The 25,494-nt window shown below is 34.2% G+C and overlaps 1 protein-coding gene across 1 annotated transcript in view; it reads left to right on the plus strand.

Moving 5' to 3' along the window:
- The window catches only part of LOC135128578 (EGFR adapter protein-like), an 803,179-nt gene that overhangs the window by 135,540 nt on the left and 642,145 nt on the right, over nt 1-25,494 (plus strand). The window lies entirely within an intron of this gene.

Here is a 25,494-nt window from a genome sequence, read left to right on the forward strand (position 1 = left end):
CCTTGTTGTAGTTACTTTTACTGCCTAATCTTTTTGTGGAAGTAGAATCTGGTAGATCACATCACATCAGGCCAGATCAGGTCAGGTGAGATCATTGCAGATTTTTTTTTTATAAGTCAATAAAAACAGAGTTATTTAAGAGATGAAATTTTATTGTTGTAATTTTGCCTTATTTCTGTATTCTTCAAATAAATAAAAATTTTGTAAACTTGAAAACCTTATAGTATTTATTATGCCTCACTTGTTAGCAAAAGATTTTTTAAGTTGGTTCACTAATTTTATCAAGAGATTGATTGTAGTGAAAATAAATGAAACAAAGGGATAACAATCGAGATGGGGGCGTGTGAGTGGGGTTTATATTCTGACTTTTTTTCTTAATATACGTAGTCCTCTTTTTTTACAACAAGAAGCTTAAAACATGTTTAAAATGGTATATTTTTGTAGGGAAATATGGTTTTTGCAATTACGCTCCGCCCCTCGGTCTGACAATGAACGGAAAATTCAGCACAATTGATAGCCGGGCGGGTGGGTGGGGCTTAATCATTGGGTTCTTTTTTTAATATATGTTTATAAACATATTTCAGACGGTATTTTTATAGAGAAATATGGATTTTGCAATTAATCTCCGCCCCTCGATCTGACAACAAATGAAAAATTTATCCGTGACACTCTCAATTTTGGAATGGAAAAAATCATCACAATTGAGATAGGATGGGTGGGCGGGGCCTTTATTTTCCCTTTTTTTTAACATACGTAGTCTTCTTTTTACAACAAGAGATTTAAAACTTATTTAAAATGGTATATTTTTGTAGGGAAATACGGTTTTTGCAATTACGCTCCGCCCCTCGGTCTGACAACCAATGAAAAATTCTTCACAATTAATAGCCGGGCGGGTGGGTGGGGCTTAATCATTGGTTTCTTTTTCTTAATATATATAGTTTTTTCGAACAACACGTTATTAAAAACGTATTTCATACGGGAATTTTTGTAGAGAAATATGTATTTTTTAATCTCCGCCCCTCGATCTGACAATAAATGATAGATTTATTCCTCATAATCACATTTTTGGAATGACACCAAATCAGTTTGTATTCTGAAATTTTTGGCAAAACGGAGTGAGCCGTTCCTAATTTAATCTATGAAATAAATTGACTGAATCATTAATTTTTTTGAGTCATCCTGTAATCGAAACCCTGTTTAAGCAATTCTAAAAAAATCGTAATTGTTGTAAAAATTGTACGAAACAAATAATCAACGTGTCATATTACATGCATGATTTCGAGTTTAGTCACCATTAGTATGTTCCGATGACAAGCAACTGCGTTAAAAGGAACTCATTGAAACAGAGCAGAGAAGTGATTTCATTAATTGAGCTACAATGGAGCAAAACGTACCGAATATAATTTTTAAATATCTCATTTTTGTTATTTATTATAGGCCGGCACGACATTGCTCTATTCTAACATTTTAAAGACAACGTGGTGATCCGTTATTGATTTAAAAAACTTAGTCACAGCGTATTAATTACCAGTGCAAGAAAAAAAAATGGCAAAAACACTCCTCCGATAGCCTTCAACTATGTATCGTCTGTTTGTGGTAAAACGTTATAATATTTTGCAATTTTTTGCGAAAATTTGAACTTATAGGGGGAAAAACTCAAAGCGGATTCATACACCACAACTGTAGGAGTATATTATTCTATAACATTTAAATCACTTTATCCACTTGTTGGTGGCGATGATTAGCCAAATTTTTGGTAACGTTTTACCATCTAAACGAGATTTGTAATATACCTACAAAATTTGACAACAATCGGTTTAGTAGGTTTGGAGATTATCTTCTAATCGAAACAAAGAGGACCCGGTGGGTGAGGTGGCTTGGCATCTGCCCACTACACCTTGGGTCGTGGGTTCGATTCCCGCTCTGTCTCTGGGTGTTTTTGTATGTCCCCTTTTCCTGTAATTGGGCCTCTCGGCCTGTTGGAAAAGTAATTATTAAAATAAATAAAAATAAAATAAATAAAAATCTTCTATGAAGGTTTCCACTTCAAGCTATAACCAAAGGCGCCTACAGAATTTCAATATGTCTAAGCGTTCTCAAGATATAAGACCGTGGAATTTTAAGTGGGACACCCTGTACACAAATACCAAATATACATAAGTGGATTATTTTAAGTTTAACATGGTAAGTCATCAGAATCTGACAACGAACTGTCAGTCAGTAGCGTAACATGCACACCTCAGAAGGTGGTGGTTTTTTAAATTTATTTTTAACAGGGAAAGATAAATTTAACTGAACTGGGCAACACGCTAGAACGAATACGAATGAATCTATTAGGCAGTAATAGGTACCTTTACACAGATAGAAAAGTTCACTATGACAGAGAAAGGAGGACGGACGCCTCTGATGGTGCGCCCACCCCTTAAATTTGAAAGTGGACTTGTGCTTCTACGCAGGTTTACAGCTGTCTTGATCTTACAGTGAACGATGTCTACAATTTTAAATAAAATTTCTGTCACTTTGTCCTGATAAAATTACACTATTTGATACAAAAGTAAAACTGGATGCTGTGTTGTTCGGTTCTGATGAAAAAATTTTCTAAGATGTCAAGAGTTTAAAAATGAAATCCCAATATTTAGTTCATTTCTTTATTATAACTGTCTATTTTTTCATTCACACCAGCAAAATCTCTAATAACTCTCTGTTTAATTAGGTAATTAAGAATCTAGTGTATTTTCTGCCTTAGCACAGATAGTTGTTTCATTTTTACATAGAGTTTAGTATAAGCATTTTCTCTTTTTGCCTCTTCTTTGTCTCTTTATTTAAGGTCTTCTTCTGTGTAAATAACCTTGGGCTACTTTTTTTTATATCAAAAAAATCTCGTTTTTTCGAAATACTTTTTCGCATTCAAATGATTACGCGAAGAGAAACAATCGTAATTTGTAGCTGTTAGCTGTCTCCGCTTCATGTGTTGAGTTTATGGTTTCATAGAATAATGCGTTTGTAAACGGAAGTGACTTCGGCGGCCTGAAATCTACAAGAAAATATATTTAGTTAAATTTCGAAAATCGTCAAAAATGGGTCGATATTTGCATTGCGGAAAATTTCATTCTAAAAAATGCGTCTAATAATTCTCAAAAAATTTAGGGTTAGAGATCTTGATGTGCTGATTCTAAAAAATAGCGGATTTACCGCCACGGAGCGATATCTTCGAAATATTTGGAATGAAATTCGATTTTTCGAATTTTTTAAGAATTGTGATATTTCAGTTGGCGATTCTGGAAAAACAGTTGAACTTTTTGAAGAAAAGAGGCTGGAATTGACTTCTGCGATTCGAAATCTGCAAGTAAATATATTTAGTAGTGCTTACTCGTACATTGTGGAAAATTTCATTTTTGAAAAAGTGGTCTAAAAAATTTCAAAAAATTCAGTGTGTTATAGATCTTGACGTGCTGATTCCAAAAATGTAGCGTATTTAGGGTCATGAAGCAATATTTTCGAAATATTCGGAGTGAAATTCGCAATTTTTTTAATTTTCAAAAATTGCAATATTTCAGTTGGGCGATTTTGGAAAAACGGTTGAAGTTATAAAAGAAATGAAGCTGCAAGTAACTTCTGAGGCCCGAAATCTACAAGAATATGTATTTAGTTAAATTTCGAAAATCGTCGAAAATTGGTCGAAATTTGCATAAGTGGAAAATTTCATTTTTGAATAAGTCGTCTAAAAAAATCGCAAATAATTCAGAGTTGTGGATCTTGACATGCTCATTCCAAAAATATAGGGTGTTTGGTGTCATTGAGCAATATTTTATAAATATTCGGAGTAAAATACGAATTTCTTAAAAATTTTAAAAATTGCGATATTTCAATTGGCGATTCTGGAAAAACGGACGGAATTATCGAAGAAATGTGGCCAGAAGTGACTTCTACAGCCCGAAATCTACAAGAAAATGTATTTAGTTAAATTTCGAAAATCGTAGCAAATGGATCGAAATTTGCATAAGGGAAATTTCACTTTTGAAAAAGTCTAAAAATCCTCAAAAAATTCTGGGATATAAATTTCAACGTGCTGATCCCCAAATTTTAATATATATTTATGGTTTCTGAGAATTTTTTTCCAAGTACATAATTCGATTTAAAAATCGAATATTTAAAAATTCTAAAAATTGCGAAATATCAATGAGGCATTCTGGAAAAACGTTTCTAGTTATCGAAAAAACGAGTCCGGAAGTAACTTCTGGGGCTCGAAATGTACAAAAAAATTATTTAGGTAAGTTTCGAAAAATGTCAAAAATGACTCGGAATTTAAGTAAGGGGGTGTTATTGGACGGCAGTTTTCTTTGGATTATCTGCGTAACCGTGAATTTCGGAAAAAAATTGTAGATCATATTTTTTTACTACTAGTCGTTGATTATAAATCTCCTGCAAATTCGGATTAGAAATGAATTTCAAGTGTCTTTAGCTAATTTTCGAAAATGGTTGAAAAATGGTCGAAAATACCAAAAATGTTCAAATCAGCCCACTCTCGCTCTATTTTCTTAGAGGGTATGTTATTTGCCAAAATCAGTTTTTTCTTAGCAAGTACTAGCCCCGTCCACCCGCCCCCTATTTTCTTAAAGGGTATGTTATTTGCCAAAAGCAGTCTTATATTAATATGAACTAGAAATGGTAAAACCAAAAAAGCGATTAATCCAGAAATTGAAAAGTCGAAAAATTGACAATTTTATAACGTCAAAAATTGAAAACTGGAATCAAAATTGAAAAATCGTAATACTTCAAACATTGGAAAAATTGACAAATCCAAAAATGAAGAAATCGAGAAATGAAAAAATTGAAGAATCGAGAAATTGAAATATCCCAACAACGAAAAATCGAAGAATCAAAAATTTCTATTTTGAAAAAGTGGTCTAAAAATTTTCAAAAAATTCAGTGCTATAGATTTTGACGTACTGATTCAAAAAATTTTGCGTATTCAGGGCCATGAAGCAATGTTTTCGAAATATTCGGAGTGAAAATTGAATTTTCTTCAATTTTTAAAAATTGCAATGTTTCATTTGAGCGGTTTTGGAAAAACGGTTGTAGTTATAAAAGAAATGTGACTTCTGAGGCCCGAAATCTACAACAAAATGTATTTAGTTAACGTTCGAAAATCGTCGAAAATGGTTCGAAATTTGCATTAGTGGAAAATTTCATTTTTGAAAAAGTAGTCTAAAAAAATCTCAAACAATTCAGAGTTGTAGATCTTGACATGCTGATTTCAAAAATATAGCGGCTTTAGAGTCATGGAGCAATATTTTATAAATATTCCGAGTAAAATACGAATGCTTCTAAATTTTTAAAAATTTCAATTGGCGATTCTGGAAAAACGGACGGAATTATCTAAGAAATGTGGCCAGAAGTGACTTCTGTAACCCGAAATCTACAAGAAAATGTATTTAGTTAAATTTCGAAAATCGTCATAAATGGATCGAAATTTGCATTAGGGAAATTTCACTTTTGAAAAAGTCTAAAAATCCTCAAGAAATTCTGGAATATAAATTTCAACCTGCTGATTCGCAAATTATCACGTATTTATGGTTTCTGAGCAATATTTTCGAAATACATAATTCGGTTTAAAGAGGGTATGTTATTTGCCAAAATCAGTTTTTGCCTAGCAAGTAATAGCCCCGCCCATCCGCCCCCTATTTTCTTAAAGGGTATGTTATTTGCCAAAAGCAGCCTTATATTAATAAGAACTAGAAATGGGAAAACCAAAAAAGCGATTAATCGAGAAATTGAAAAGTCGAAAAATTGACAATTTTATAACGTCAAAAATTGAAAACTGGAATCAAAATTGAAAAATCGTAATGCTTCAAACATTGGAAAAATTGACAAACCCAAAAATGAAGAAATCGAGGAATGAAAAAATTGAAGAATCGAGAAATTGAAATATCCCAACAACGAAAAATCGAAGAATCAAAAATTTCTTCTTTGAAAAAGTGGTCTAAAAATTTTCAAAAAATTCAGTGCTATAGATCTTGACGTGCTGATTCCAAAAATGTAACGTGTTTATGGTCAGGGAGCAATAGTTTCGAAATATTCGGGGTAAAATTCGACTTTTTTTAAATTTTTAAAAATTGCAATATTTCATTTGGGCGATTTTGGAAAAACGGTTGTAGTTATAAAACAAATGAGGCTGAAGTGACTTCTGCGGCCCGAAATCTACCAGAAAATCATATTTTGCCTTTTTTTTCTTAACATATATAGCCATCTTTTCACAACAAGAAACTTGAAACATGGTTAAAATGGTACATTTTTGCAAGGAAATATGGATTTCGCAATTATAGGGCGGAACCTAATTGCAAAATTCACATTTCCCACAAAAATTTACCATTTTGAAAATGTTTTAAGTTATTTGTTGTGAAAAGTAGTCTATGCATATTAAGAAAAAAGGGTAAACTATAAGCCCCACCCACCCGCCCTGTCTCAATTGTAATGATTTTTTTTCTACGTACTCAGCTTGAGGGCGGAGCTTAACTGTAAATTCCTCACCTGTGAAACATGTTCTTGACTGATTCTGTTGTTTAAAGAAAGCTATATGTATTGTGTAAAAAAGAAAGCCACAGGTTACGCCCCATCTATACTCGTCGCAATCTCAATTGTGTTGAACTTTGCATTCGTTGTCAGACCGAGGGGCGGAGCGTAATTGCAAAATCCACAGTTTCCACAAAAATTTACCATTTTGAAAATGTTTTAAGCTACTTGTCGTAAAAAGCAGACTATGAATATTAAGAAAAGAGGGGCAAAATATAAGCCCCGCCCACCTGCCGTATCTCAATTGTGATTATTTTGTTTATTCTTAGAAACTTAAAAACATGTTTTTCATTTCATGTAGAGAAATAATGATTTTGCAGTTAAGCTCCCCCCCTGGCTCATGACGAATAAAAAAATCGTCACAATAGAGATAGGGTGGGTGGGCGGGGCTTATATTTTCCTTTTTCTCTTAATATGTGTAGTCATCTTTTCACAACAAGAAATTTAAAACATATTTAAAATGGTAAATTTGTATAGGGGAAATATGGCTTTTGCAATTATGCTCCGCCCCTCGATCTGGCAACGAATGAAAAATTCATCGCGATTGAGATCGAGACAGATGAGTAGGGCTTCTCTTTTGGTTTTCTTTTTCAGTTAATACATTTAGTTTCCTTTGTATAACACCAGTACTTAAGAACATATTTCACATGGTAGTCTTTCGTAAAAAATAAGGATTTGACAATTACGCTCTGCCCCTCAGCTTACGACGAATAAAAAAAAATCATCAGAATTGAGACAGGGTGGGTGGGCGGGGCTTATATTTTGCCTTTTTTTGCTTAATATACATTGCTATATTTTCACAATAAGAAACTTAAAACATGGTTAAAATGGTAAATTTGTATAGGGGAAATATCGATTTTTTTTTTAAATTTTTAAAATTGCGATATTTCAGTTATTGGCGATTCTGGAAAAACGGTTGGAGTTATAGAAGAAATGAGGCGGGACTTGACTTCTGCGGTCCGAAATCTACAAGAAAATATATTTAGTTAAATTTCGAAAATTATATGGAGTGACACCTTATGAGGCAATTTATTTTATTGATTAACTCAAGAATAGCTCAGCCGATTTTCCAAAAATTTGGTAATATACTTAACTCAGTTATTGTTAGTACTTATGTCAGTGATCCACAAACAGCAACACTTATAACTACGGGTAAGGTCAAGAATAATGGATTACCACAATGGTAACATTTAACGTCCATGGGTGAAATTTCTCTTTAAACATTTTCATATAAGGATTCACGGAAGTATCAAATGTTAAAAAGATAATGATAAAAATGATAATTAAAAATGTTTGTGCAATTAGGTTGAAATTCTTACTTCAGCGTTGTTTTTTAAGAAAGCTGCAACAGTTGCTATTTTAATTACATTTCCATTAGCAAATGATTAGTGAAAGTGTTTAATCATCCTCGACATTTACGTGCTGCCTTCACAGAAGCCGAGATCGCAGCAGCATTCTTTTTTTATAATCGTGTAATAAACATGCACTTTAATCAATTATTTCAACATAAAAGGTGTCACTTTGTTGCACCAAGTGTAATAAAATTTTTACTGCACTTCACCAATAGTTTATCGTTAATACGTTTTTTAACGCTACCGTGAAATTAGGCGTGGATGTGAATGTTATCGGTATTTTAATTGACCTGCTATTAGTTCATACTTTATAGCATAGATTGAACAAAATTTCACATGACATGCAGTAAACACACATTTTTGCAGCCGCTCCATACAAAACTGTTCAATCGTCTAAATTTATAAAATAACAATAAAAAATGTCAGGGGCCACACTTTCTACAAAAAGCAATCTCAGTTCGACAATTTTGGGCGCCCAATCGATGGAATCAATTTCCTTTCACTATCTATCAAAACGATGATTTTGCTAATAGTGGTGGAGGCTCGATTTTGGCACGGCGAACTTCACAGCTCCTAATTTAAATTCTTCGGATCTGCATTATTTATATTGCATTAGCTTCCGTTCGAAGCGCTATTCCGATGCACAGACAAACAGACTTCGGCCGAGAGTTCATTAATTTCCCAATGAACAGCTGTGAAGGCGGCCCTCGTGTTACTGCTGCTGCGTGCCCGTCTCTTAGATTTATGTCTGTTGCTCTAGGTTGGAACAATCTAAACTCTGCCGAGAATCATCAAGGGTTTGTAAAGGATTTCAATTTTTTAAAACTCGACCAACCGGAGGGGAAATAAATGGCCTGCAAAAACGGACACATTCCGGCCAGATGACTTCTTTACAGCCACGTCTTCGGCAACATACGTCCAGGATTGTGACTGCCACGTTTTAAAAATTCATCTTTGTCTAAACTAAACTCGCGAGTGTAGGGTGGGGTCTTGACGAGGAAACACTATTTTTGGTCTTGGACTTGCTTTTACGGCAGTGCGGTAATTCTGCCTTTATTAGTGACCGAGACATGTACAATCGGTGCATCTCCTTGAAAAATTACTGAGACTGTAGATTTTGAAGAAGGGTTCGTTATTGTGTTGTTAAACAATTACTTTTTGCGAAATAACAAAATTTTTGATGAGTGGAAAACTTTTGTGTGGTTTTTAACAAGAAGATAAAATTGAGAAACAATTAACAGGCACATAAAAATCTTTCAGAGAAGTCCAATTATTCCATCTAATTAACTACGTATTAAAAATAAAAGATCAACAGCGTATGATGCGATTCTTGCGTTTTTATTAAAATATGTTTTAGATGTTATAACAAGGTATTATTAATCTTTCGCTCAGTGAGAGAATACTTCATGCATAAAAAATGAGATATACGTAAAATGAACAACCTTAAGCCATTTGCTTTGCCGTTTAACAACAGTAAAATCGATAATTACAGCGTTGGATAATTTTTTACAGTGGAGTGATTCGTAGTTTAGAAAGTGGGGGTATCCTTGAGGAATTTATAGAATTTATTACTTTCAATTGCGATAGTATACCCCATAGCCACAGATAATAAGTGGTGACGTCAATCCCGCCCTCTGTGTGACGTTACCACTTGCTCAGATAAGACTGATTTTGGCAGACGTCATACCCTCTGAGAAAATAAAGGGCGGGATTTTGGCAAATGACAAACTCTGAGAAAATAGTAGGCGGGTGGGCGGGGCTAACCCTTGCTATAAACAAATTTAAAAAATATTAATTATATAAAAATAATAAAAAATATATATTAAAAATAAATCACAAGCATAGACTCATCATATTTTGCACATTTAAGATATGATATACTCAGCAATATTTTGATATGATATGATAACTTTAAAACATCTCCACGATTTCAAAGGATACGGTTTTTCAGTTCCTGCTCAAATGAATAAAATTAATTAACGTATTTATTAATTTTTTTGAGTCACCCTGTTTAAGCAAATTTAAAAAATATGATAAATCACGTATAAATCAAGTATAGACTGAATATATTTTGCCGGACCGACGGACAGACAGACGGAAACGGGTGACCTATTTCTTCGTACTCTAGGGGTCATGCAAGATGGAGAAAACGTAAAAGTAGAGAGTCGGCCGACAGACTCGGTTACAATACTTCCTTTGCTTACGCTCGAGAAGTAAAAAAAGGGCAAAATATAAGCCCCGCCCACCCGCCCGATCTCCATTGTGATGAATTTTTCATTCGCTGTCAGAATGAGGGGCAGAGCGTAACTGCAAAATCCAGATTTTCCTAGAGAAATATAAGCCCCACCCACCCGCCTGATTTCAATTGTGATGAATTTTTCATTCGCTGTTAGACCGAGGGGCGGAGCGTAATTGCAAAATTCAGATTTTCCGACAAACATATAAGCCCCGCCCACCCGCCCGATCTCCATTGTGTGATGAATTTTTCATTCGGTGTCAGAATGAGGGGCAGAGCGTAACTGCAAAATCCAGATTTTCCTACAGAAATATAAGCCCCACCCACCCGCCTGATTTCAATTGTGATGAATTTTTCATTCGCTGTTAGACCGAGGGGCGGAGCGTAATTGCAAAATTCAGATTTTCCTACAAAAATATAAGCCCCGCCCACCCGCCCGATCTCCATTGTGTGATGAATTTTTCATTCGGTGTCAGAATGAGGGGCAGAGCGTAACTGCAAAATCCAGATTTTCCTACAGAAATATAAGCCCCACCCACCCGCCCGATTTCAATTGTGATGAATTTTTCATTCGCTGTTAGACCGAGGGGCGGAGCGTAATTGCAAAATTCAGATTGTCCTACAAAAATATAAGCCCCGCCCACCCGCCCGATTTTATTTGTGATTCATTTTTCATTCGTTGTCAGACCGAGGGGCGGAGTATAATTGCAAAATCCAGATTTCCCTACAACAATTTGCCATTTTGAACATGTTTCAAGTTTCTTGCTACGAAAAGAGGACTACATATATTATTAAAAAAATTGGTCTAAAGAGTTTAGACAGTACTTCCCTCGCTGTCGGAAACGTGACGATTGCAAAATGTTGTTTTATAATTTTGATTTTTTTTCCAAAAATCTGGACGTTTCGGGTAAAAACTCAATTCGTCGTCGAGTCGTAAACTACATGTTTAGGACTATCTTATTTTATACAATTTAAAACCCATTTACTATGTACAATTTTGAAGTGACGTCATCACATTAGTGGTGGGGATGATTAGATAAATTTTGGTTAGCGTTTTACCATCTACATGATATTCCTAATATAACTACAAAATTTAACAACAATCGGTCCAGTACTTTCGGAGATTATCTGTCTAATAAAAATCCGGGACGTCAGACAGACGGACAGACGGACGGACAGACGGACAGACGGACAGACAGACGGAAATGGGGGACCTATTTCTTCGTCTTCTAGGGGTCATGAAATATCGAGAAAACGTAAAAGTAGAGAGTCGGCCGACGGACTCGATTACAATACTTCTTTGCTTACGCTCGGGAAGTAAAAAAGGGCAAAATAATAATAATAATTTATATAATATAATAATATAATATAAAAATGCCTATATTTTGACAGTTTGTGAAGAAGATATAAATTCTAAATGTTTTAACTGAATATTTCGGCACAAAAATTTTGAAAATTTCTGCACATTTTGAATATTTTGCATCAGAAAAGCTGAAAACAATAGCTTCAAAAATGTAAAGAAAAATTCTTGTCGATCATAAAAATCGCAAAAAACGGCCAAATTTTGGTAGTTTGTGAAGAAAATATAGATTTTAGATGTTTTCATGAATTTTTCACCACCAAAATTTTAAAAATTTCGGCAAATTTTAGAACAAGCCGAAAATATTTCAAATCGGAAAAGCTGAAAACTGTCTAAAAATGTAATCAAAATAACAAAATATAAAGTCTAACTGAAACTTTTGAAAATTTGGGCTCATTTTGGAATAAAAACTGAAAAAAACATTGGATCAGAAAAGCGAAAGTCAAAAATATGAACAAAAATTCTTCATTCCAAAAATCAGAAAAACGTAAATTTTTATAGATTGTGAACAAAATGTACAAACAAAATTTGCGGGATGTTGACTGTAGATGGCACTTTAAAAATTTTGCTTGTTTTTTTTGTGTTATTCTTATGTTGCAGTGAAGTTGAATCAAAAGTGTTAGGAGAAATGGGATGGATAATGAGCATCAATGGAATTAAAGCATAAAAAAGAGAAAAAATTATCCATAATTAAATCTCAAGTTGGTGTAAAATACGTAAGTGATGAATTAGAATGGAACTCTATTTTTAAGATATCAAAATATAATAATTTCTTTGAAAATTGTTTTCTCTTCAATTGTTGGAAATACTATTTCAAATATTTAATATTATTTCACACTAAATCTCGCACACCTCCCCACTAAATTCTCCGGGTGCTGCCTCAACAATCTGATCAATATGTCTTTTCCAAGCTATATTATTTAAAGAAGGAATTGAACATAAATAAGTCCAATCACCTAATCTTTTATCTATGTATTCTACCTTTGATCCATTTATCTTTGTCACTGTAACCTCTAACACAAACCAGAGCTCCCTCTAAAAATATTACGTTCCTATGTCTTCTAAATTACTAAACTTGTTTTTCCACAGAATTTTCCAGATAACTGGGTATTAAACACTAAATTTTTCCTTTAATTCTGCTCTAGATTGACAAGCCCTCCTGTATGCAAATAAATATCTATTAATTAAATTAGAACATGGAATATTTTTATTTTCGCTATCACACAAAGCTTTTTTAATGTATTTTTAAATGATTTGAGGCTATTTTCTGCCAAACAATTGGATAATGAGGTGGGCTAAAAACTTGCTTAAGATTATTGTTATCACAAAATATTTTAAGTTCTGATGAAGTAAAACTAGTACTATTATCACTCACTAGCTCCTTTGGAATTTCAAATTTTGCAAATACTTCTCGTAATTTATGAACTGTTACTTGAGAATTCTCAAATTTTACCTCAAATATTTCAGCTTTTTCATTTTTAAATGGTCCTGCATGATCTGCATGAATGTATCGTCAGGAAATAAACCCATACGCCGCCCCGGTACGACGTCTATGGGTTCTAGTATGTACGGCAATGATGACTCATTGTCAGTGGCGCCGGCCGGAGAAAAGCTTGGAAGGGGATATCGGAATTATTCTGTACATAATCGCTGTATAGTTAGTCGTGTAAATTCGAGTTATTAAGAAATAAATTGTTGAGTTTAACCCACGCCGGTTTTTATTCACTCATCAACGTAACAAAACTCAAATGGTTTATATAAGTACATGCTTCCAACTTTTTAACTGTACTGTACTTGGAAGGTATGTGGTATGCCAAAATCAGTCTTATCTTAGCAGGTACTAGCCCCGCCCGCCCACCCTCTCTTTCCTTGTAAAATATGTCATTTGCCAAAATCAGTCTTATCCTAGCAAGAATTATATTTTATACTGAAAAGGAAAATAAATTATTAATAGTACTTGCTAAGATAATACTGATTTTGGCAAATCACATACCTTCCAAGAAAATAGAGGGCGGGTGGGCGGGGCTAGTATTTGCTAAGATAAGACTGATTTTGGCAAATGGCATAGCCTCTAAGAAAATAGAGGGTGGGTGGGCGGGGCTAGCATTTGTTAAGATAAAACTGATTTTCGCACTTTTGACATTTTCGACTATTTTTCAGCTATTTCCGAAAATTAGCGAGAAAAGTGAGAATTTTTTCGTAATTCACAAAATTTTTTTGTCTGAAACAGTTAAAAGACGATCTGACCCTATGGAAATTAATTGGCTTGTAGATAATTTTACGCAGATTACGAATCTAAAATGTTTTTGACGATTTGTTTCAAAATAACAGAAATGCGAGGAAAGGACTCTCCAACATTTTCAAAAAATTTGAAACTGTTCCAAATGGATTTATTTGAGAGGAAAACATTGAGTTTCTAGTTTTATATAGCATTAATCGTGGATTTATCTTATGAAAGACTCTAGCCCCGCCCACCTACCCACCCTCTTTTTTCTTAAAGAGTATGTCATTTGCCAAACATGGTCTTATTTTAGCAAGTACTAGCCCCGCCCACCCGCTCTCTATTTTCTTCGGAGGTGTGTTATTTGCTAAAATCAGTTTTTTCTTAGCAAATGCTAGCCCCGCCCACCCACCCAATATTTTCTTGGAAAGTATGTGATTTGCCAAAATCAGTCTTATCTTAGCAAGTACTATACTATATACTGAAAAGGAAAATAAATGATTAAACAATAATTAAATAGTACTTGCTTAGATAATACTGATTTTTGCAAATCACATACCTTCGAAGAAAATAGAGGGCGGGTGGGCGGGGCTAGTATTTGCTAAGATAAGACTGATTTTGGCAAATGGCATATCCTCTAAGAAAATAGAGGGTCGGTGGGCGGGGCTAGAATTTGTTAAGATAAAACTGATTTTCGCAGTTTTGACATTTTCGACTATTTTTCAACTATTTCCGAAAATTAGCGAGAAAAGTGAGAACATTGTTTTGTAATTTACCAAAATTTTTTGTCTGAAACAGTGAAAAGACGATCTGTCCCATCGGAAAATAGTTGGCTTATAGATAATTTTTCGCAGATTACGAATCTAAAACATTTTTGACGATTTGTCTTCAAATAACTGAGAAATGCGAGGAAAGGACTCCGAAAATCCCCAAAATTTCCAAAAAATTCGGAACCTTTGCAAATGGCTTTATTTAAGAGGAGAACATTGAGTTTATAGTTTTATATAGCATTAATCGCAGATTTATCTTATGAAAGACTCTAGCCCCGCCCACCTACCCACCCTCTATTTTTTTAAAGAGTATGACATTTGCCAAAAATGGTCTTATTTTAGCAAGTACTAGCCCCGCCCACCCTCTCTCTATTTTCTTCGGGGGTATGTTAATTGCTAAAATCAGTTGGTTTCTTAGCAAATGCTAACCCCGCCCACCCACCCTCTATTTTCTTAAAGGATATGTCATTTGCCAAAATCAGTCTTACCTTAGGAAGTCCTAGCCCCGCCCACCCACCCTCTATTTTCTTGGAAAGTATGTGATTTGCCAAAATCAGTCTTATCTTAGCAAGTACTATATTATATACTGAAAAGGAAAATAAATTATTAAACAATAATTAAATTGTACTTGCTAAGATAATACTGATTTTTGCAAATCACATACCTTCTAAGAAAATAGAGGGCGGGTGGGCGGGGTTAGTATTTGCTAAGATAAGACTGATTTTGGCAAACGACATATCCTCCAAAAAAATAGAGGGTGGGTGGGCGGGGCTAGTATTTGTTAAGATAAAACTGATTTTCGCACTTTTGACATTTTCGACTATTTTTCAACTATTGCCGAAAACTAGCGAGAAAAGTGAGAAAATTTTTTCGTAATTCACAAAATTTTTTTGTCTGCAACAGTTAAAAAACGATCTGACCCAATGGAAAATAATTGGCTTATAGATAATTTTACGCAGATTACGAATCTAAAATATTTTTGACGATTTGTTTCAAAATAACAGAAATGCGAGGAAAGGACTCCAAAAATCCCCAACATTTTCAAAAAATTTTTAACTGTTCCAAATGGATTTATTTGAGAGGAAAACATTACGTTTCTAGTTTTACATAGCATTAATCGCAGATTTATCTTATGAAAAACTCTAGTCCCGCCCACCTACCCACCCTCTATTTTCTTAAAGAGTATATGTCATTTGCCAAAATCAGTCTTATCTTAGCAAGTACTATATTATAAATTGAAATGGCAAAATAAATTATTAAAGAATAATTAAATAGTACTTGCTAAGATAAAACTGATTTTGGCATATCACATACCTTCCAAAAAACAGGGGGCGGGTGGGCGGGGCTAGTACCTGCCAAGGTAAGACTGATTTTGGCAAATGACATATCCTCTAATAAAATAGAAGCTGGGTGGCCGCGGCTAGTATTTGAGAAGATAAAACTGATTTTCGCACTTTTGACATTTTCGACTATTTCCGAAAATTAGCGTGAAAAGTTAGAAAATGTTTTCGTAATCTCCAAAAATTTTTCTTTGCCCTGTATTTTTCCTAGGAGGTATGTCATCTGCCAAAATCAGTCTTATCCTAGCAAATACTATATTATATACTGAAAAGGAAAACAAATTATTAAACAATAATTAAATAGTACTTGCTAAGATAATACTGATTTTTGCAAATCACATACCTTCCAAGAAAATAGAGGGCGGGTGGGTGGGGCTAGTATTTGCTAAGATAAGACTGATTTTGGCAAATGGCGTATCCTCTAAGAAAATAGAGGGTATATTATTTGCTAAAATCAGTTTTTTTCTTAGCAAATACCAGCCCCGCCCACCCGCCCTCTCTTTCTTGGTAGGATGTCATTTGCCAAAATCAGTCTTACCTTAGCAATTACTAGCCCCGCCCGCCCACCCTGTATTTTTCCTGGGAGGTATGTTATCAAAAGTTACCACGATGGCTTACAGAAGAAGCTGCCGAGTGTTCACGAAATGCTACACCACAAGAATACAATGGTGAGTGGTAGAATGAAGAATGGGGTTCTAGGCAGGAGATTTGGTATGGCTGTATAAAGAAGGAAAGATTGTTGCCCGAAGTTGTTACGAGACTGGGAAGGTCCATATACGGTCGTCACGAGGATCAATGATGTCGTCTATATGATTCGACAAGGGCTGAGGACCAAAATGAAGATTGTTCATTTAAGCCGCCTCATGAACGGAACGATCAGAACTAAGGAGGGGGCAGTGTTACGAAATAAACCCATACGCCGCCCCGGTACGACGCCTATGTTTTTTCTAGTATGTACGGCGATGATGACTCATTGTCGGTGACGGCGGCCGGAGAAAAGTCTGGATGCGGAAGTGGCGATGGGAAATCTAGGAAGACCTCGACTGCGGAACTTCTAGAAGGAAAGTGTGACTTTAAATAGAGACCACCTTCGGGAACGATTATTATTGAGATAATTCAGTGGTGTCGCGTCCAGCGAATGTTGAGAGAAGCCAGCCAAGTTGCGCCGGAATTATTTTGTACATAATTTCTGTGTAAATTTAAGTTACTAAGAAATAAATTGTTGAATTTTACCCACGCTGATTTTAAATATCCGTCAAACGTAGCAGTACTTATATCCGATATGGTGCGAATTCCATCTACTATATGTGAAGAACTATGTTTCCATCAGGTGTGAACTTTTCCTGATGCCTTATTATGCATAGCTGGTGACTATAACTTACCAAACTTCATCTATTCTTTGAGTAGAATGAATCTTTTACCTGGAACTAGTGGCAAAGAAATAATTATTTATGATAGCTTTTCCTCACTAGATCTAATCCAGTACAATCGCAAAAAAAATACATATTTATGGTATATGCGGTCCCCTTCAATAGTTGGTTAGCCTCGTACTTAGTAAATCGTACCCAGAGAATCTCAGTTAAAGGTTTTCTATCTGATCCTATTTCTATATATTGCTCCTATTTTATTTTTATTATTTCTAAACGATGTGATACTGTCACTCAATTTTGTAAGATTTTTATTCTTCTCTAATGGCCTTAAATTATGTATTTAATAAAGTTAACGATCTTGCTGATTGCCAAACTATGCAATCTGCCTTTGCGATATTATCAAACTGGTGTAGTGATAATTGTATATTAGTGAATAAAGATAAATGTAAATAGATGACATTCTCCAAAAAAAAATCATAAAATTTTCATATAGTTTTATTAACAACCATTTCCTGGAAACACCTTAATTGAACTAACTGTTCAGGATTGTTTGAATATTGAAAGTATTAGCCTTGTGGATTCAGTGTTATTATGCCTATTAATATTATCTTTAAGATGTATTTCGGCCTATTATTATTGCAGCACCAATAATGGGTTATCAAACAAATGGTCTGGAAGAAAAATGGTCGAACGACTGCAGTTATTTGTGTTAAATAACGATAAGTCAAAGTTATCTCAAAGTTGCCATCCTCCAAAAGTAATTTAGCCCAAACGATTATGATTGCTTTTAAGTAACAGGACAAAATTTTTGGGTGTCAGCAGTTCATTTTGTGCTTCTTAATAATCGTTTGAGAAAGTGTCTCCATTTAAAATAATAAAAAAAAATAAGAACGAGTATCGATTACGAATAGAGTTTTCACTTTTTTGAAACCCTAGGCGTCCGAACGAAATTCGATATAAGAGTAGATGCAGGCAAGGAGACAAAACCTATAATTTAAATTAAAACTACCACACTAAGCCGGCAGCTTTATACAGTCGATACAGAACGAATTTCCGAGGAAAACGACTCTAATCCCGTAACTGTAATCAATAGTTAAAAGGAAATAATTTTCAGTAATTTAATGAGATTTTCACGTTTCGCGAAGCTCTCACGGAATAAGGTCAGCGCAAAATGCACCGAACGAAAAACATCCTATTGGTAAATCTTTAACGCAAAATAAATTAAATTCCTTATTCGCCATGGAGTAGTTTTACGTTGCACTCGTATTACCCAATTGCACCATAAAGTAACTATGATAATTAGACAAATTTTTCGCTGAAATTGCACTCCGAGAAAGCGTGCTGAAATATCTAACACACTCCGACCATCTGTTTTCATTGTACGAAGTTAACACTGAGCAGCAGTGTTTTAGTGTTCACTAGTAATAAAAAGCATCTACGTGGGAAATTTCAAAGCTCTTTATTAATCAAATCGAATTATATTGTGTTTGAAAATCCCCGCAAGGCGCGGTTCCCCATGACGAAAGAATTACACTCGGATTCCACCCAATGAAAAATTAATTTTGTCTTTCGAAAACGTACCAAACACACCCTCCATAAACCCGAGAACACTTCCCCGGAAGTTTGCAAAAAATATTCAAATTTGATGTGCGTTATATTGTTATTTGCTTTAGAATAATAAAAATGTATTTGCGTTTTAAAATTTTCCGGCTTCTTTTATTAAAACAGTAAGCTGAAAATTTCGGTATTCTCGGGGAAAGACTGTCGTATAAGACACTGGTTTCTTAACATTGCAAGAGGATGGCAATTTTATGCCACTCTGTGTTTTGCTCAGTTTGTATGACTGTTCTGCTAGTTTTACTACGACTTATATTAGGAAAGTCTGGCAGCTTTGCCAGAAGCTTTGTGTTCTGTAAAGCATATGTTCGGTCTGTCTGATTAGTGCATGCCTCAAAGCGAAATTATTTGTGTGAATAATTGTTAAGACTTTCCAGCAATATCGTCTTTGAGGTGCAAAACTTCTGTTTGTGCATTGCGATGTAAATTGTGGGAATAGTACAAATAATAATTATTGTTTATGTCGATGATAAAATTAAACAAACTTTGTAAAGCAGACAGTGGAAGAGTTAGATATTTGCGGCACGAACGGTTCGTCAAACAATTAAACCGGATAACAGCTGCTCTGCTTTATTAATTTAACAAATTAAGTACATCCATGTTACATTAAATTGTTAAATTAGTACACGAAAATGATTTAGCGATCTATCAAATACACAAATTTATTAGTACGTTGGATGGAGAATAAAATGCACTATATTTCTGCTACGAATTAAACAAAATGTGTTTTGCCACGCTGATGATGATCGAATTGACTAAAAATTATCATGATTTATAATATTAATGACGGGATATTAATTAACACAGTGGGTTTAAATGTGGTCATGGCTCTTTGGTTTTTGAAATGCAGCAACTTCGGCTTCATTGAAAGATTTTAAAAAATCTTCTGAATTCATAAACGTATCATACTTTAACCGCCACCGTCTACAATTCGAACGCATTGTGTTCCGAAAACACACTTGTTTATATTCGGTCTGGAGTGCATTATATCGTTATGCTTACGTTTTTAGAAGTTCACATGGAAAATTTTTCGCAAAAAATGAAATTCTAAAAACATAAACCAAGACAAAAATGTGTCATTTTTTCATGTCGGAAAAATTTCTGAAAAGATTTGCCTTCATTTCTGTTGTTTATTATTCATTTCACTTCTTTTACAACGTTTCGGGGGTAAAATATTAGTATAAAATTTTCCATAAATTTTGGTAAAAAATGATCATTATGTCTAAATTCGTGTAATTTACCTAAGGCTGTGTGCAATAAATCCCTACCCTTGAGAATATAGTGTTTCAGCATTTTTTTGTGAAATTTTGTATACATTATGCCACAAAGATTTTCCACAGAATAATCAAACAATCTTCAATATTCTGCTTTTTAATATAAGTGCCAGTAAAAGAGTACTCGAATGGTTTATATAAATACATGCTTCCAACTTTTTAATTGTACTGTACCTGGAAAGTATGTGATATGCCAAAATCAGTCTTATATTAGCAGGTACTAGCCCCGCCCGCCCACCCTTTCTTTCCTTGTAAAATATGTCATTTGCCAAAACCACTCTAACCTTAGCAAGAATTAGCCCCGCCCACCCGCCCTGTATTTTTCCTAGAAGGTATGTCATCTGCCAAAATCAGTCTTATCCTAGCAAGAATTATATTATATACTGAAAGGGAAAATAAATTATTAAACAATAATTAAACAGTACTTGCTAAGATAATACTGATTTTGGCAAATCACATACCTTCCAAGAAAATAGAGGGTGGGTGGGCGGGGCTAGTATTTGTTAAGATAAAACTGATTTTCGCACTTTTGATATTTTCGACTATTTTTCAAATATTTCCGAAAATTAGCGATAAAAGGGAGAACATTTTTTTGTAATTCACAAAAATTTTTTGTCTGAAACAGTTAAAAGACGGTCTGCCCCAATGGAAAATAATTGACTTATAGATAATTTTACGCAGATTACGAAACTAAAATATTTTTGACGATTTGTTTCAAAATAACAGAAATGTGAGGAAAGGACTCCATAAATCCCCAACATTTTCAAAAAATTTGAAACTGTTCCAAATGGGTTTATTTGAGAGGAAAACATCGAGTTTCTAGTTTTATATAGCATTAATCGCAGATTTATCTTATGAAAGACTCTAGCCCCGCCCACCTACCCACCCACTATTTTCTTAAAGAGTATGTCATTTGCCAAAAATGGTCTTATTTCAGCAAGTACTAGCCCCGCCCACCCTCCCTCTATTTTCTTCGGGGGTATGTTATTTGCTAAAATTATTTTTTTTTCTTAGCAAGTCCTAGCCCCGCCCACCCACCCTCTGTTTTTTTGGAAAGTATGTGATTTGCCAAGATCAATCTTATCTTAGCAAGTACTATATTATATATTGAAATGGCAAAATAAATTATTAAACAATAATTAAATAGTACTTGCTAAGATAAAACTGATTTTGGCATATCACATACCTTCCAAAAAACAAGGGGCGGGTGAGCGGGGATAGTACCTGCCAATGTAAGTCTGATTTTGGCAAATGACATATCCTCTAAGAAAATAGAAGCCGGGTGGCCGGGGCTAGTATTTGAGAAGGTAAAACTGATTTTCGCACTTTTGACATTTTCGACTATTTCCGAAAATTAGCGAGAAAAGTTAGAAAATGTTTTCCTAATCTCCAAAAATTTTTCGTCTCAAACAGTTAAAAGACGATTTGACCCAACGGAAAGTAGTTGGATTATAGATAATTTTTCGCAGATTACGAATCTAAGACATTTTTGACGATTTCTCTTGAAATGCGAGGAAAGGACTCCAAAAATCCCCAAAATTTCCAAAAAATTTGAAACCGTTTCAAATGGCTTTATTTAAGAGGAGAACATTGGGTTTCTAGTTTTATAGAGTATTAATCGCAAATTCATCTTATGAAATCCTTGGTTATGGGTGCATTACGGACAGCCTACATATTAAAGTGCATGAGTTTTGCGTACACTACAAAGGCAAGATTCGAGTCTCTGTGTGGTATCTTTTGAAGCGACTGTTTAATTATGGGAGCAGGGATTATCCGCCCGCCAAGATAAGACTACCAACAATTTTTGACATTTATTTGTGAAATATTAGGAAAAAAAACATTTTATTGGCCAGAAATGTATCGTTCAGAATTAATAATAAAAAAATATACAGGCGCCCCTGGAAATGGATTAACAATTGCTTCAAAAATATGAATGCATTGATAAAGAACACGGTTGTGCCTGTGCTTGTAGCGAATTTTCCTATTTGCAAATGTTCCGACCAATATTATTTCAGTTATGACATGTATGTCAATTCCGACACGTGCGGAATATTAATAAAATAACAAAACACTTGGATGTGCGTTTTTGAGATTTGATTGTAGAACATACTAAAGAAAGAAGCCAAAGAAACAATGTAATTTTATTATAAATGTAGATAACTCTATATTATAATAATAGTTACAAAGTTAAGTGGGAGGCAATATTTTGTAGTTAATCAAGGGACAGGTTGTATGTCAGGTCAGTCAAGTCAAGTCAAGTCAAGTCAGATCAGGTAAGGTCAGGTTAGGTCAGGTCAGGTCAGGTCAGTACTTGCTAAAGTAAGAGTGATTTTGGCAAATGACGTACACTCTAAGAAAACAGAGGGTGGGTGGGCGGGGCTAGTTCTTGGTAAGATAAGGCTAATTTTAGCAAATGACATACCTTCTAAGAATATAGAGGGCGGGTGGGTGGGGTAGTACTTGCTAAAGTAAGACTGAGTTTGGCAAATGACATACATTCAAAAAACTGATTTTGGAAAATGACGATGCCAGGAACTTTGATACTATAGATATAAACAGACTATATCAAAGAACCAAAAATGCGGTTTTTGATTTTTGGTAAACTATGATGTTTGATAAAGAATAATGGATGTTAATATTTGTTATGATATTTTTGCTCCCTTGTGGAGATTTTTAGATATTGGGCTATTTTGAAGGAGCTATTTTGTCATGAAGCGATTTTGTCGAAGCTACACTGGAGTGAAGTTATGTTGTCGGGAGCTATTTTGTCGGGGTACCCTAGAAACATTCTGTTTGCAAACAAAAAGATCTAGAAGATTTTTGTCTGTCCCATCAGATCAAAATTAGAACAAAAAAAATTGTAAATAACACAGAATTTTTTACAGAAGAAGAACGCTACTCTAGTCAACTGTGATAGAATTTTGATCTTTTCAAACATTTTGTGGACAAAATGTCAGCAAAAAAGAAAATAGAAGGCAGGTGGGCGGGGCTAGTACTTGCTAAGATAAGACTGATTTTGGCGAACGTCATATCCTCGAAGAAAATAAAAGGCGGGTGGGCGGGGCTAGTACTTCCTAAATTTCTTGATTCATTAATTTTTTGACGCTCTGTATAAACAATTCTTAAAAATAAAGTGTATCTATGCATTTCTTAATATTTTAAATGCCATGTTGAAAATAAGACATATATTTCTACTTCTATTTGTTCAAATTTTCTATTTCATTTTGGTGATTTGGAACAATGGTTGGAATATTCGAAGAAATGCAACTGAAGATGACATAAACCGAAATTAACAAAAAAAATTGGGTAATTTTCGAAAATATTCAGTAAAAGGTCAAAACATTTATAGGGAAGATTGAAAAAAAAAGAGGTTTTGTTGCCCAAAAATCTAAAACAAATCCAGGATAGACGAGTACATCTGGACGATAGATTCTGGAAAAATGGTTAAAATATTGGAAGAAGTGAAGTCGAAAATAGCTTAAGTCGAAATCAACAAAAAAATTTGAATCCGAGTAACAGGATTTTCGAAAATATTCTGTTGTTCTAATTTTTAAATTTGGACTTCTCGAAGTAATGAAGCTCAAAATAACTTTTGCGAGTGTAAATCAAGAAAAAATCCGTTTTAGTAATCTTCGAAAATTGTCCAAAAAGTCAAAAATTTCATAAGATAGAAGTAATAAAAATGTGCTTTTGGAAAAGTTGCCCAAAAATCCAAAAAAATTTTAATACATACAGATATCAACGTCCCCGGCTAAGATTTGCAATATATTTGCCGTCAAAATCAAATGCTTAAAATACCCCAAAGTCACTATGTTTCATTTTGGCAATTCTGGAAAAACAGTTGAATATTCGAAGAAATGAAGCCGAAGATGACTCAAATTGAAATCAACAAAAAAACATAAAAAGATCAAAAATTACATAAGGGGACCTATTGAAAAAAATGATATTTTGGAAAATTTGCCCAAAAATCTAAGAAAAAAAAACAGAATATGAGTGATTTTGGCGAATGTCATATCCTGGAAGAAAATAAAGAACTGGTTTTGAGATTTTAATTTTTTTTTTATTTTGAAACTTCTGCTTTCCCTTTTTACAAAGTAAAAAATGTTAATTTAATATTAATAATAACGATTTGCTTAGTTACAAAGAAACTCCTTAAACATGTACTGTTTATACACCACTTGTTGAAATAAGTTGGTACCAGATAAAACTTCTCCAGGGCTTATTTTTACACTGGCAAGTTGATAGAACAAAAAATTTCAAATTTCAAACTTCATGACACAAATATCAAAATAAAATAAACATAAACAACAGTTTTGAATCAAAAACATGATCATCCTAACCTCATTTTTTTGACAGCACATTTTGCATCAAAAATGTCCCTAGACAATGTTGCCGGTTGAGTTGTCGTACTATGTTGCCAGTTGAAAATCCTTCTAAACTAACAAGTACAACAGGGGAAGGCGTTTTTTACAACACTGCGTCCATAAAGTCCAGACATTCGTCAATAAAGTCTCAAAATATGTCCATAAAATATCAAAACAATGCCACCCCCACCTTTGCAAAAATCAAAAACGAAGGCAAAAAGTACGTAGATTTCGAATAGGAAGATTTGATACCCCAGATGTTTTAGTTTATCAAAAAATTAATTGATATCAGGAAAGAATACTATAATTGTTTCCTTCTTTGCAAAGAAAACTGCAAATAAATTCTACAGGCATGTTTGAGTTAATGGTTTGAGGCTAAATAGGAAAGCTGTATATTAATGTATTTCTATAGAAAAATTCTTATAGTTCGTTTTGCAAAATCTTTGACCATCACTAAAAAAAAAACAAATGCCCACAATTCGTGTCACTTGTGTTACAAGCGGGAATACATTAATGAAATTAAAGTAGATGAAATCGTGAAACTAATGGACTCAAGATTACAGAACCTGAAGACATAAGTTAGAAGATTTGGAAGGAAGTAGAGGAAAGAAGAGGTTCTAAATAGAAGAATTATGTTTGGACAGAAGAACGAAGAAAGATTTAGAGTTCGGTTGATTGATTTTGCGACGAAATTTCGCCGATAACGCGTGGGGGCGGCATACCTCGATGCCAAGCCTTGGCTTATGCGGACACTTTCACGCCGCCAGGGGTGGCGTCTTTGGTCAGGAGCGGCGGTGGCTCTAAGAGAGGGAGCACCGGGGTTGCCCTCAAGCCGGAGACAGGGATCTCCAGATGGTGAGCGCCCGCGAAAGTAAGGAAATAAAATAAAACGAAAAGAAATATTTTACAATAAATAGGGTCTATTCCCTGCCACCAGCTACACGGCTAAAATAATAAATCTTAATATATTGTAATTATTTATTATTAATATATAATAATAAATAATTACAAGACAAA

This window comes from Zophobas morio, unplaced genomic scaffold (assembly GCF_036711695.1).
Source record: "Zophobas morio isolate AGI-343-1 ecotype UQ-CSIRO unplaced genomic scaffold, CSIRO_AGI_Zmor_V1 ptg000014l, whole genome shotgun sequence".
Lineage (NCBI taxonomy): Eukaryota > Metazoa > Arthropoda > Insecta > Coleoptera > Tenebrionidae > Zophobas > Zophobas morio.